At 40.6% G+C, this 15,397-nt stretch overlaps 1 protein-coding gene across 1 annotated transcript in view; it reads right to left on the bottom strand.

Moving 5' to 3' along the window:
* LOC122825524 overlaps positions 1-15,397 on the bottom strand; it is an 81,366-nt gene that overhangs the window by 14,857 nt on the left and 51,112 nt on the right. The gene's annotated exons all lie outside the window — the stretch shown is intronic.

A 15,397-nucleotide genomic window follows, 5' to 3' on the forward strand; every position in this document is an offset into this window, starting at 1 on the left:
GCCATCAACTCAATGTTAAGTTCCTGTATCTTTGAGGATATTCTAGTAAATATTCTGGTTTCCTACATTTTCTATGCTGCTCCAAATATTTTACATATATTATCTTTTCTGTTAAAGAGGATGTCTTATGCGAAATTCACATTTTGAAAGTTTTCGACCTTCCATTTGGGTCTCAAAGGATTCTAAAAGTGATCCAAGTGCATGAATAAACCACACAGCCATTTTCTGGCAATAAGTTACTGTTTTTTGGTATCTGGAAAATGAGCCATTTCAAAAACCTCTCGATTGTTGAGTCACACTGTGCCGTCACATCGCTGGCTTTATCGCTGTACAATGACTGCTGGAAAAGACACGTATTTTGTTGTTGACTTACTATTCAGAAACAACTTGCTCCATTCTTGTTGGATGCGCAGGAGTCTTTAGTTCTGCTTTTCAAAGATGTATGGTAGATATTAATGGACTGTTTTTGCAGTCCATTAGTAAAAGATTGGTACCACAAAACAGAAGTTTTAAAGTTTAGACGTTTGAATGGAGGTTCAGCAACTTATGAGAAAGTTTAAAAGGAGGTCAAATGTTTGGGAGAAAACTCAGAGGTTTGGATGGAAGTTTGGATGTTTAGTCGTTTAGAAAGAAGTCTGGAAGAAAACCAGGAGTTGAGGACGTTTAGGGTGTTTTCACCTGATAGTCTGGGACTCGGTTAGATTGGGAAAAAATATTGCAAGATTTGTTACATTTATAGGTGGGGTGATTCGCTTTCACACTGTATCAAGCAATCCAAACCGGTTGAAAAACCTGTTCCCTCTTGTCACCTGTAGTTTCTCTGAACCAATAAAAATTGCAGGAAACGAAAGAAAATCCTCAGAAGACATGAACGCAACATCCTCCTTTACAAAAGGTAAACAAAAATGGCGTAGCATCAGATTTTAGTGATTGTAGGATTTTTCTCTTACGCCTTTGGTAAAAGATCATGAGTCTTAACCAGTCTGGTATAGCTCCAGACTAGCGTGTTTCATTTTGGCTATGCTGACTCAGAATGTCCTGCACTATAATCCACTTCTACTTGTGGAATAGTTTCCAGTCTGCTTGGTGTACACATACGCATTCAAACCACGTCAGAATTCATTTCAGCAAAACCAAGACCTAGGTTTGTAGGCGGACCAAAGTTCGCTTTTTTTGGTCCACATCAGAGTTTGTTTGTCCATTCAGATCTCACCAAACCAACCGAACTTTCAGACAAATTAACTGGAGTTCGATTAAAGTGAACTAAACAGGGTTGGTGTGAATGCACCCCCAGATTGAAGGAATGATCCCAGATAGACGCCCTACATCAGGCTTAAACCTTTATTCCATGAATTGTTGGAGAAACCTACAAAGATTTGACATGCAAACCCTGAAGACTGTTTACAGCATAATTCACAAAGACTCACAAAAATGCATTTATATCTTTTAATTTGTGTTCAACAAAAGGAATTTTAATCTTGAGCTGTTTGCCCAATGATATCAGATTAATTTATGACAGATGCGCGATGTATTTGCTCTGGTCTGTGGAAAGCTTTTTTGTTTTACGCATTCTCCTTCAGGCAAAACAGAAAACATGATCATGAGTGCCACATGAAAGAATAAAACAATCCAAATACAAGAATACTGCATTTATGTCAATGACATAAAATGCCTTTATGAAGTTTGGCATCTCTTCTTCTCTTTCCAGCATGAGTCTGCTGAACAGGCAGACAAGTGTTGTCAGCTTGTGGATGAGTTCAGCCATTTTGTTTTTTCTCCAGGCAAAACTCTCTCTTTCATGTTTCTGATCAGAAAGAAGGAAAACAGCTATGAATTAAACATGCTGGTGTAACACCTCAGTCAGATCCATACCTTACTGCAAGAACAGACTTCGCATTTTTTTCTAAATATTGTCTGACTCTTTGAGGCGCTCGATCCTTTTTAATAACTTTGGTTTTATTTCCAACAACTCATCAACTCCAAAAACTATCAGGTTGTATAAATATAAGAAATTAGAGTCTCGACAAAAGTTCAGACAGTCAGATTTATCTCTGGATCTGTTTCTTTGAGCAAATTCCAGTTTGATGTGGTGTTTTGTTTTGTCTTGGTAAATATTTTTTTCTTTATATACAGAGTTATAAATTGTTAGAAATAATTTTTTTAATACTTTTCAATTGTTTTGGTTGTAGTCTTTTATCAGACTCCAAGGGATAAACCAGCTGATAAATTGTTATCAGCTGGTTTTACTGCTGTGTGCGTTGTACAATGGCTGCTGGAAACGACAAATGGTTGTACGTATTGTAATAATAATTTAACAGAACTTATATTCTACATTATATGTTTGTAAAATGAAATCCACACTTTAAAAACCCCCCAGCTGAAACAAAAAACAAAGTTTGCACTAATGCAGAGGAACTGTGAGCAGATGCACAACTTCATATCTAAGAACTTGTTTTGTCCATAAACTGAGATCTGTCCATGTGTTTCTCGGTGTGCCTGAGTGCTATGCTGTGTTGCATCTCCCAGGTGGTGGAGATGGAAGGCGACATGGCGGGCCGCTCTCTGTCAGAGGAAGGCGGGTGTTAATATTTAACACTGGGAGGCTCTATTTAGAGCCCGCCGCCTCGTTCCCTCCCTGGTGGACAGCACAACGCCGCTGCCGACTGTTGCCATTATGGAGGAAAGCTGTAGGAGGCAGCCGCACGTCACTAAGTTTTCCTGACAGAATCAGTTTGCAGATGAGCTTTAAAATGTGTTGCACTGTTTTCCATGTCTGCTTGTTCTCCTGTGTGTGTGTCCTGACAATCTCTAATTTAAGAGTTTCTCCTCAGAGAAACTTACACAGTATCCCAGCATGCTTTGCACCTGACTTTACAGGCCAATAACTTTAGTCCAACAGCGCTCCCCAGAAAAACTGACATTCTCAGATCTGAGCCTCCGTGTGAGAGACGTTCCTGCCACCACATTGTGAAACAAGTTTTTGTTTCATAATTTACTTTACTGCTTACTAGGGCTGTTATAAATGATTATTTTAGTAATCCAGTGTTCTATCGACTATCCTGACGATTAATCTAGTAATCAAATAAAAAATTTGATAAAACTATCGGATACCAACATCGGCCCAATTTTCCGTATTTAAGCATCCATAATAATAACTTTTCTGTAGTTTAGAAGATTAACCTGTATTGATAATAGCTCACTTTTTAAGTTAACCTGGGCAAAAATTATACAAACATCTGAAATATGAATTTTATTCAATTTAACAATAAAGAGGGAGGCTCACAGATGCGCTTATAAAATAATTGCATTGCCATATTTCTCAGTGAGTTCTTTTTACGCTCTCTTTGTTTTGAGGCTGTGATGGGGAGCTAATTAATGAATCCTGCACAACTTTTGTAATATTTAATGCTTTCTCTGCCAAAATTAATTAGCTGATAAACAAAGCATAACAAGTGTTTCTCTGTGTGTGTGTCTCTGTGTTTGTGTGTTAATAATCTGATAGGATCAATAGTGGTTTGGGAGGCTCAGTTGGCAGCTGCTGAGAGCAGGAAACAGGTGCAGACATAGTTTCTTGATGTGCAAGGTGACTGAAATGAGATGAAACCACTTGACCCCCAGAAGAACCAATTAATTACAGCAAATCTCCCAAAACAGTGAAACTAACGGCAAATCAACCAGGAACGCCTGGATCCTGCACGGCTCTAACGATAGCTTCAAAAATCTGCATGAGTTCAGACAGAGATGAAAATAAAACGTTCAAATAAAACAGAGAATAAAAATTTGTAGCCTGGAAATCTGATGTATTTTCCCTCAACATAGTAAATTAGAAACATCTTGTCCAGGAGCGACACTGAAAAACTAGTTCATACATTTCTTACTTAAGGATGAACTACTGTAACTCTTTACTAACAGAAGTCCACATAATGGAGTTAAAACAGAGTTCTAATGAAAACTAAAGCAGGAGATCATATTTCTCCTATTTTATCTTCCCTTTACTGGCTCTCTGTTAAATCCAGCATTTAATCAAAACATCAGAGATCTGATTTGTTTCTCAAACTTTTTCAGGCTGAGGATCACTTAACCCATCTAACAATCATTCAAAGAGCACCTAGCCTGAGAACAAACTGAACGAACCAAACCATTTGAAAAACCTGTCCCCCTCCTCGCCTGTGGGGGCGCTGCAACAAGAACAAGTGAAGGAAACAACACAAAAACCTCTGAAGAAGACACTGAACACAACTTCCTCTTTCACAAAATGTGAACAAAAATGGAGTGGGGTCAGATTTGAGCAGTTAGTATTTATCTTTTGTTTCCATTTCTTCCTTTAGAGTTAGAATAAAGCAGTGGTTCCCAAAGTGTGGGGTTCCCAAATCCTTAGGGGGGCCCAGATAATCTTTGGGAACCAATGACCTAAAGCTTTTTCGGGGGTTTTATTTACCCAGAATGCTTTAGAAAAGGACAAATTATTGAACTTTTTTTATTGTGATAAGTAAAAAAAGAAACTCTCATTGGAAGTAGAACTTTGTAAAAATCCAATATTAAGGAATTGCTAACTTAAAACAAAACCTCCTATATCTTGTTGAAAATACACTTCTAAGTTAGATAGTTTTCAAGCGAACTAGATATCTGCACAAGAAAGTACGTTTTTAATTCAAACTTTCTGGAAGGGAGAAAGGCTATGCTTTCACTTAAAGGAAATAAAAATTAATCTGTGTGGTTTAACAAGGTCCTATATGTTGCTGAAAATTTATTTGTAAGTTAGTTTTCTCTTATTTTAAGTTCAGTAAAAATATTTGCACCTGAAACTAGACAAAAACACTTGCTAAGATTTTGTGTTTTATCACAACTAGTGATTGTCTGCTGTTGCTTCTTTCTCATCCAGGAGAAGAAAGGAAGATATAGACAAAGTCTTAATCTTAATAATAAATGTGATGTTTGATGACTTGGATCAATAGGAATGTATGTGATTGAAATGAAGTGGCTTTTTCTGTTAACTACCTCGAGACGAATTGAATTGAACTAAACTGATGTTGTTCAATCACAGAAGAAGAAGAGAGCAAGGCAGTGTGTGAGAACCAGAGACAGGATTTTAACCGTTTCCCTCTCAGAGGGTAGTGGAGCAGCAGCTTGGATCTTAGACATGATGCTGAAACCAGCTATCCAAACTCAACACGCAGAAAAACCATCAGAGACCAGAAAGAACAACAAACTCAAACCTCCAGAACATCACAGACTAATTTTTTTACATAAATTTACATCACTATTCTGTTTTCTACTAAACTAGTGAAGGAAAATTACATTGAATAGTTTTTACAATACAGCCATCATAAAATGTTTTTGATATGTTGCTATATTACATTTTTAAATAAAGATTTTCTTAGATTTTTATTCCAGACACATATTCTAGAATTCACATCTTGCACATTTTCCATTTGGGTCTCTACTGCTTCTAAAAATAAAATCGGTGCTTATAAAAACCAACCAGTCAGTTTTTGGTAATAAGTTAAAAATTGTTGGTGTCTGGAAAATGAGCCGTTTCAAAAACTTCCTGAATATAACGTCACACTGCCCGTCACCTAGGAACCCCAGTGAAGCCTTCCTGTTACCTAACCTAACCTTGTACAATGGCTACTGGAAAAGAGAAGTGTTTTTCTTTTTGGTTGGTTTACCATCCAGAAACCACTTAGTGCATTCTTGTTGTTTGTGCAGGAGGTGCCATTTCTGCTTTTCAAAAATGTACGATTGTATCACTGCACATCTTTTTGTAGCCATATTCACATATGAGGGTAACTAATGAATTGGGGGGCGGGGCCTGCAGCAGTTTATTTGGATTTAAAGTGACACAGCCCCAAAACAGCTCAGTCTTAAAGGAGCACAAAATAGGCAGAACTGACCAGACTAAAATATCATCTAAGAACACATACCTCAAATCAGCAGGTACTGTCCCCCACCTAGCATGTGAAGCCCGGCTCGTTACCTAGCAACCAAAGTTGAGCTCCAGCATGTTTGATCAGCTGGTTATATCAATGTATACACGATACAATGGCTGCTGGAAAAGACAAGTGCTTTGATATGGACTCACTGTCCAGATCCACTTGCTGCGTTCTTGTTGGCTGTGTAGGAGGCTCCACTCCTGCTTTTCAAAGATGAATGGTTGTATAATTGTGCATCTGTTTACAGTTTATTTGGACTTATAGTGACAGAGGCTTAAAACAGTTAACTAAAATCTCCGTATCTAGGAATGATTCTGTGCAAAAATGTAATGAACATTTTTGACCCATTCCAACCTGATCAAATAAACATAACAGGCCATCTTTACATCTAAACAGCTGATGATTTTTTAATTATGGGGAGAAGATTAAAAAGTATCAAATCCAGTTATATAAACGCTTGACTACATTATTTTCACACCTTTATAGTCAGTGATTTTCTTCCTAAAGCCAGTGAAATTGTCATGAGGTGCGGGTGTGAGGTGGTGAGGAAACTGCAGTGGAACCAGGATGAGATGAAAAAATTTATGTTTAATGTTGAAATAATATTCCATAAGTCCAAAAACCTGGCAGCACAATTGAGCTGAAAGCTAGGGCTCAGCACTGGTGGCAACAGGCTACACGATTGGACAAGAACACATGAATAACTGACTGGTGCAAACGACAAGGACCCGACGAGGAACAAAGGACACAGGTGGGGTTAAATACACAGAGGGTAATCACGGAAACGAGACACACCTGGGAAACAATCAAGGGGCGACAGGACAACAAGGAGACTCAGAGACACAGGAAAACTCAAAATGAACACACAGAGAACTCAAACACACAGATCACAACAGAAATTTAGCGACAGAGCTGATATATGTCATCTTTAGAGAATATGCAGTTAATAATTATAAAGTTGCATATATTAAAAAGTGAAATCTCTCTGTGTAAATTCAAAAGGGCTGATGGAGGATGATCTTTGAGGTGCATCGGTATCAGGTGGCCTTCTCCTCTGAAGTGCCAAGCTCAAATCTTGAATCCTGCCTTAATTGAGCGCCCCGCCCTTGGCCAGCATGGTTCTGGTGTTCCCCCTCTCGGGGCCCGGGGGGCCGGTGTGGCTGTCTGAGGGGGCCTGACCCCCAAAACCCTGCCTCAGGCACTGACTGCCACCAGCCTGAACCCTCCCTAACCCCCAACTATTGCACTCCCCTCTTCATCTTTCTGTCTCTGATGCTCTGCTTCTCTCGGCCCAATTGGCTCTGAGCTACAGACTTCTTTTGTCTGTCCTCATTAGGTTACAAACACACACACACACACACGGACGTTCACTCAGACTGTACATTTCATTTTCATGAACAAATTATCTTCAATTTTGTTTTTAAAAAAAGAAATTTTAGTGAACAACTCCACATTGAGCTATTTGTGCTTATTATCACAATTTCCTCTAATTCCGTAAATTATTTAGGAACTTTTATTTGTTTTGTTTTGTTTTGTTGTCAGTGTTAGATGTGATATTGTTTCCCTGAAGAAAATTGCTAAGCTACGATGCTGTAAGCAGAGCTTCATATTTAACAGAAATACATTAAAAACTAAGAGCCCACAGCACTGAACTCCATAGAAAACCTGCAGGTTTTTCCACCAAATGTTGGTTTCTGAACTCTGCCTGAGTTAAAACATTACTAATAATGTTGTTTCTAAATTAATATGAACTTGTTTTCTTTGCATGTTTTTCCTTAGTTTGACCATTTCTCATTTTCGGCAATAAATACAAAATTTTTGCTTGTAATTTCATAGACATGTTGTCAGTAGTTCATAGAATAAAACAACAAGGTTCATTTTACTCCAACATATATCTATAAAAAGTAAAATCAGAGAAACTGATCATTTTAAGTGGTCTCTTAATATTCTTAGTAATCAATTATGTTGATGATTTAACCTCTTAAGCTTTTTAAAATACATTAAAGAATCAAATAAATAACAATTTCTTTTTTAGACAGGAAAATAAACATTTAGTTGCCTAAAATGCAACAACATGCTGTTCTTTTGGTGTAGGTTTGATCATCTGCAGCTAAAATAAATCTATATTTTAACATCAACATGTGAAGAGTTTATTCCTTTGTGCTTGACAACATCAATTCGGTGCAGGACTGATCTGTTGATTATTTTTGGATTAACTGATTAACAATTGGAGATTCTTTTACAGAATTTGAACTGAGTGAAACTAAAACATGTATAACTCTTGAGGAGTTCTGGGTAGAACATATAATTTTTTCATCTTGAATGAAAAACTGATATTTTGCTCAGCTCTGATTATGTTGTTCTTTCATAAAACGTCCAGTTAGTTGACGATTGTTTCGTTAATCGATTAATCACGAGTAATCTGATTAATCCAATTAATCGTTTCAGCCTTTATGCACATATATAGGCATATAAAAAAAAAAAATTTCCCTTCTCACCCACCGCGGGTGGTGATTCTTCTTCCTCTTAGCTCGGGTCCTCTACCAGAGGCCTGGGAGCTTGAGGGTTCTGCGCAGTATCTTGGCTGTGCCTAGGACTGCACATTTCTGGACTGAGATGTCTGATGTTGTTCCTGGGATCTGTTGTAGCCACTGTTCCAGTTTGGGGTGACTGCCCGAGGTCCCGATGACCACAGGCACCACTGTGGTCTTCACCTTCCAGGCCCTCTCCAGTTCCTCCCTTAGGCCCTGGTATTTCTCTAGTTTTCATGCTCCTTTTTCCTGATGTTGCAGTCACTTGGTATTGCCACATCCACCACAACGGCTTTCCTCTGTTGTTTATCCACCACGACTATGTCTGGTTGGTTCGCCCTCACCATTTTGTCTGTCTGGATCTGGAAGTCCCACAGGATCTTAGCTCGGTCATTCTCCACTACCTTCGGGGGTGTTTCCCACTTTGATCTTGGGGGTTCCAGTCCATATTCTGCACAGATGTTTCTGTACACTATGCCTGCCACTTGGTTGTGTCGTTCCATGTATTCTTTCCCTGCCAGTACCTTGCACCCTGCTGTTATGTGTTGGACTGTCTCAGGGGCCTCCTTGCACAACCTACACCTTGGGTCTTGTCTGGTGTGGTAGATCTGGGCCTCAATTGCTCTGGTGTTTAGGGCCTGTTCCTGGGCGGCCATGATGAGGGCCTCTGTGCTGTCCTTCAGTCCAGCTTTTTCCAGCCATTGGTAGGACTTTCTGATGTCAGCCACTTCGGTTATTTGCCGGTGGTACATCCCATGCAGGGGCTTGTCCTCCCATGATGGTTCCTCCGGCACCTCAGCTTCTGTTCCCCATTGTTTGAGACATTCACTGAGCACATTGTCTGTTGAGGCTTTGTCCCTGATGTATCTATGGATCTTGGATGTCTCGTCTTGGATAGTGGTTCTCACACTCACTAGTCCTCTGCCTCCTTCTTTGCGGTTTGTGTATAGTCTCAGTGTGCTGGATTTGGGGTGGAACCCTCCGTGCATTGTTAGTAGTTTCCGGGTCTTAACATCTGTGGCCTGTATCTCCTCCTTTGGCCAGCTAATTATTCCTGCAGGGTATCTGATTACTGGTAGGGCATAGCTGTTTATTGCACGGATCTTGTTCTTGCCATTGAGCTGGCTTCTCAGGACTTGTCTTATTCGTTGGAGGTATTTGGTTGTGGCTCTTTTTCTTGTGATCTCATCAAGGTTGCCATTTGCTTGTGATATTCCCAGGTATTTGTAACCTTCCTCTATGTCTGCTATTGTTCCTTCTGGGAGTGAGATACCTTCTGTGCGGATGACCTTCCCTCTCTTTGTAACCATCCGACCACACTTCTCTAGTCCGAATGACATCCCAATGTCCGTGCTGTATATCCTGGTGGTGTGGATCAGTGAGTCTATGTCTCGCCGCTCTTGGCGACAGCTTGATGTCATCCATGTAGAGGAGGTGGCTGATGTTGGCTCCATTCTTGAGTCGGTATCCGTAGCCAGTCTTGTTGATGATTTGGCTGAGGGGTTCAGGCCTATGCAGAACAGTAGGGGACAGCGCATCTCCTTGGTATATGCCACATTTGATGGATACTTGTGCAAGTGGCTTGCAGTTGGCTTCAAGGGTGGTCTTCCACAGCCCCATTGAGTTTGCAATGAAGGTTCTCAAGGTTCTGTTGATGTTGTACATCTCTAAGCATTCGATGATCCAAGTGTGTGGCATTGAGTCATAGGCTTTCTTGTAATCAATCCAAGCCGGGCACAGGTTGGTGTGTCGGGTTTTGCAGTCTCTGGCAACTGTGTGGTCTACAAGGAGTTGGTGTTTGGCTCCTCTGCTATTCACCCCGATGCCCTTCTGTGTCGTGCTCATGTATTGATCCATGTGTTTGCTTATCTTAGCCGCTATGATGCCTGACATGAGCTTCCAGGTTGTGGAGAGACAGGTTATTGGTCGGTAGTTAGATGGGACCGGGCCCTTTGTTGGATCCTTCTGGATCAGGATTGTGCGCCCTTCAGTTAACCATTCAGGGTGGTTCCCGTTCTGTAGCAGCTGGTTCATTTGGTCTGCCAGTCGCTCATGTAGGGCAGTCAGTTTCTTTAGCCAGTAGGCATGGATCTTGTCTGGTCCTGGTGCTGTCCAGTTCTTCATACCTGAGACTCTTTCTTGGACATCTGCCACAGTGATGGTTACCGGATTTTGCTCAGGGAGTAAAATCCGGTAACCATCACAGTGGCAGATGTGGAAAGCCACATATATATATATATATATATATATATATATATATATATATATATATATATATATATATATATATATATATATATATATATAAAATTTCCTTCTCACCCACTGGGTGGTGATTCTTCTTCCTCTTAGCTCGGGTCCTCTACCAGAGGCCTGGGAGCTTGAGGGTTCTAGTATCTTGGCTGTGCCTAGGACTGCACATTTCTGGACTGAGATGTCTGATGTTGTTCCTGGGATCTGTTGTAGCCACTGTTCCAGTTTGGGGTGACTGCCCGAGGGTCCCGATGACCACAGGCACCACTGTGGTCTTCACCTTCCAGGCCCTCTCCAGTTCCTCCCTTAGGCCCTGGTATTTCTCTAGTTTTTCATGCTCCTTTTTCCTGATGTTGCAGTCACTTGGTATTGCCACATCCACCACAACGGCTTTCCTCTGTTGTTTATCCACCACGACTATGTCTGGTTGGTTCGCCCTCACCATTTTGTCTGTCTGGATCTGGAAGTCCCACAGGATCTTAGCTCGGTCATTCTCCACTACCTTCGGGGGTGTTTCCCACTTTGATCTCAGGGTTCCAGTCCATATTCTGCACAGATGTTTCTTTACACTATGCCTGCCACTTGGTTGTGTCGTTCCATGTATTCTTTCCCTGCCAGTATCTTGCACCCTGCTGTTATGTGTTGGACTGTCTCAGGGGCCTCCTTGCACAACCTACACCTTGGGTCTTGTCTGGTGTGGTAGATCTGGGCCTCAATTGCTCTGGTGTTTAGGGCCTGTTCCTGGGCGGCCATGATGAGGGCCTCTGTGCTGTCCTTCAGTCCAGCTTTTTCCAGCCATTGGTAGGACTTTCTGATGTCAGCCACTTCGGTTATTTGCCGGTGGTACATCCCATGCAGGGGCTTGTCCTCCCATGATGGTTCCTCCGGCACCTCAGCTTCTGTTCCCCATTGTTTGAGACATTCACTGAGCACATTGTCTGTTGAGGCTTTGTCCCTGATATATATATGTATATATATATATATATATATATATATATATATATATATATATATAAATTTATGTGTGTGTGTGTGTTTACATGCAGGATCATCTTTCCCAGCCTGATGCACAGAGATGTCAGAAACCAGTCTCAATCAACCGGCTCCTTCAAACTTCTCTCCTCCATCCAGTGTCTGTCCGTCAGTCTGACTGGCAGCTCAGAGGAGGGCTCTGACGGGCAGATGAGAGCAAGAAGCCAATCTCTGCCTCAGAGGCAACAGCGGCAGTCCTGTGTTCTCCTGCCCACATCCCACCGCCTCCCCCTGCCCTCCTCTCTGCAGCCAATAAAACATGGACGTTATCTCATTCAGGAACTTCATTGTTTGCATGCAGCTGAGAGCCTTTAGTCAGTATGTTAATAGTTAAGAGAACTGAGTAAAAGCAGGGGGTGTGTTTAAGGGAATCAATCGGACATTTGTGAAGTTTCTGCGATTTGCTTCCATGAAGCTTTTTGGGGTAGAAGGTCGTTGCCAAGACCACCATCATCCTCCTTTAATTGATCCATGCTCCACTCTGTAGGTCCTCCACGCTCCCCAGGATCACCTTCGGCCTCGTTTCATGAACCTACAGCCCTCTCCCCGGTCTACCAAATATTGCTCCCCAGGACAACCTTGTTCTCCAGGCCCGCCTTGTTCTTAGGACCCGGCTCGTTCTGCAGGCTCCCTGTGGCCGCTTGGCTTTCCACCTGCCTTTGCTGGACTTCTCCAGGCTCTTCATGCCCACAGCTAGAGTCTCTTTCATGTTGCCCCCCTGGCCGACAACATAGGGGTCGGCTTGCATGTGTGTAAGTGCAAAGCAAAGAAGAAGGTAAAAAAATAATACAAAAAAAAAAAAAAATCACTCATGCACTGCAGCTGTAAGGTGAAGAAATCTCACTGGTGTGTATGGATGCAGCGTCTCGTTCATGAGCAGAGAAAAAAGGCGGACATGAAACGGACTGAGTGATGAGCGGCTGACAGCAGATCCACCGACACTCTGGGTTGAGTCTCGGTGGGCGGAGCCTCAAATGAGGACGGACACATGATAAGAGCCCCGCCCTCAAACCTCACCGCACTGAAAATAATCACCTACAATCAATACATCTTAAATTAAAACAATTTACAAGTTTTACTGCATGACAAAACATTTCAATTAACTTGAAAATCAAAGTCCACCTGAGAAAATTGTTTTGGTTTTAACTCAGAAATTAAAGTCCATGAAGTTGATTTAACAAGAGACAAATTATTAAAACATTGTTTTTAAAGTTTATTAATCTTGAATTGTGAGTTTTAATTAATCCTGCAATTTTAACCAAATAATTATTTCACAATATCCAAGAGAAAAAAACTGTCCTCACCTGGATAAAGAGCCACATTTCTCTATTATTTACTCACAATGTCAAGTTAAAATAAATGTCCTTAACTTTTACTTTGTAGAGCAAATTTGGGTTCACAACACAATCTAATCAGTTTTAGTTTTTCTTTCTTCCTTAAGGTTTTCTTCCCAAGCAGTCAGATATGTTATGTAATATTTTGAAGTAGATGTTGGTTCATTTTGTTGTTGATTAGAAATGTATGCTAGGATATCTGTGGTCCTATTCCTGGTTTGTTTAGGACAGAAAAGTCAGACTGGAAGAGACGGGTTCAAATTAAACTGGGTTATGAATATTCTCACAGGAATGAGCCTGAGTTTACATGACAATAATTCAGTTTTTAACTTTCAGAGTTTCATAAACATAACCAAGTTAAGCTCTTGTCAAAATGAAGGATTGATGAGTGACATTTCTGAGGCAAGAAGCTAATTTTTTTAGCTCATAATTTGGCCCACGTGGATCAACCCTGTAAACTAACGAGCTCAGACAAAAAAATCTGTGAAAACTTTGAAGAAGAGCGCTGCAGTGGAGGGATTTCCTATTGTAAATCTTCTGTAGCATACTTCAACAAAAACAAATAAAAAGAACTGGAAATGTTAAGTGATGAGATGGTAATTATCAACAGCATGTCAGAAGGGTTGTTGGCCTCATTTCAGCCCTTTTGGGGGATCGCAGGTCTCGTTTCTACACCCACTAACATCCAGTTTGTGCCGGTAAATGAATTATTGTCAAAGTCAGAACAATTATGTGTCAGTGTTCCTCCTGGGTCTTTGCGAAGCTCACGTCAGCTCTTAAAAGGATCGTTTTGATGCATTTATTACACTTCTTTTCTTCCACAGAACCATATAAATCCATACTTCCCCCTCAAGTGGTGCTACTTAAATGTCATTTCTGTCACCCAGATTCTGACAAACTTTAGACTGCTTATTAAACGCCGCATGTCACAGCCCGTCAGCTTTGATGCTGAGAGCAGCATTAGATGCTCTGTAGTGATCAAATGCGGGTTTGATTTGAAATGAGACAACAATGAAGCGCCGTCTGAGGAGGATTGGCACGCCTTAGCTTGCAGTTGTAGCTGAGTGTTCGGCCTGTGGCTGGCAGGCTGCTGCTAGCGCTCCGTCAGGCAGATGAGAGCCGGGTTAATGTTGGGATTTGTTCCCTAAAGCTCTGACACAGAGGAAATACTGATCAGCCCCGCCGTCAGCCTCAAGACCCGCTAATCAGCACTTCCACAACCTCAGTCTGACTCACACACACATCGGAGGACTGAACAGTGCAACAATCTTCATTAAGGTAATTTATTTGTATGAATACTAATAAATCTGTCTGGAGACTTTTTATTTTTCACTTTTCTATTGTAAGCTCTTCTATTGTAACCAAAACCTGTCTGAAATCGGACATCTGTAATATAATATCGCTTTTATTTTGTTGATTTCACTTTAGAAATGCTCATATGCTGCACAAACAGACAAGGATAGAAACCAAACTTGTCATTTTATCTTATAACTTTAAATGAGGAAAGATGCGGCGGCGATGGACAGCAGATGTTAATCACAACGACTGTCAGCCCTCGGTGGAACCGCGGATTTGCAGCGAACGCATTTTACAAGGTAAGAAAATTTATGTTTATTTACTTTTTAAGCGCGAGTAAAAAGATATCACACATTACATTATGGCAAAGGTATAATGTAATGTACCTTTGCCAGGTACATTACATTATACCTGGCAAAGGTATAATGTAATGTACCTTCCTTTGCCAGGTACATTACCTGGCAAAGGTAATGTACCTTTGCCAGGTTTTCCATGGTAACCGTTAGTTACCATGGAAAACTAACGGTTTCCATGGTAACCGTTAGTAACCATGGAAACAAAGTTCCAGCATCATGAGCCACAACCAGGTGTGTCACGTTCACAGACAAACTGTCTCCACTCTAACAAGTAGAAACCTTTTGTTTTGTGTTCATGTTTCAGAAAAGTGCTCACTTGTTAGCAAACAAATCAACTCTGGTCTTCATTATTAAACACAGTTGGAAAAATGAAACATTGTTTTTTTTTGTGCGTGTAAAATCTACTCTTTATCCGAGTTTACCATTAAAGGAATGGTATTCAGTATATTCCATATACTGCAAAAACACAAAATATTACAAATCTCTTAGTTTACTTGAAATAGGACAAAACTAACTTTCAAGTGACTTTTCAGCACAATATAGGAGCTTGTCTTACATAAATATAATAGAATAAATACTAGTTCCACTTGCAGATTATTTAACTCACATCCACACATTTTCCAATAAGTGAAATAATTTACCAATGGGACATTTTTTCATCA

This window comes from Gambusia affinis, linkage group LG22 (genome assembly GCF_019740435.1).
Source record: "Gambusia affinis linkage group LG22, SWU_Gaff_1.0, whole genome shotgun sequence".
Taxonomy (NCBI): Eukaryota; Metazoa; Chordata; class Actinopteri; order Cyprinodontiformes; family Poeciliidae; genus Gambusia; species Gambusia affinis.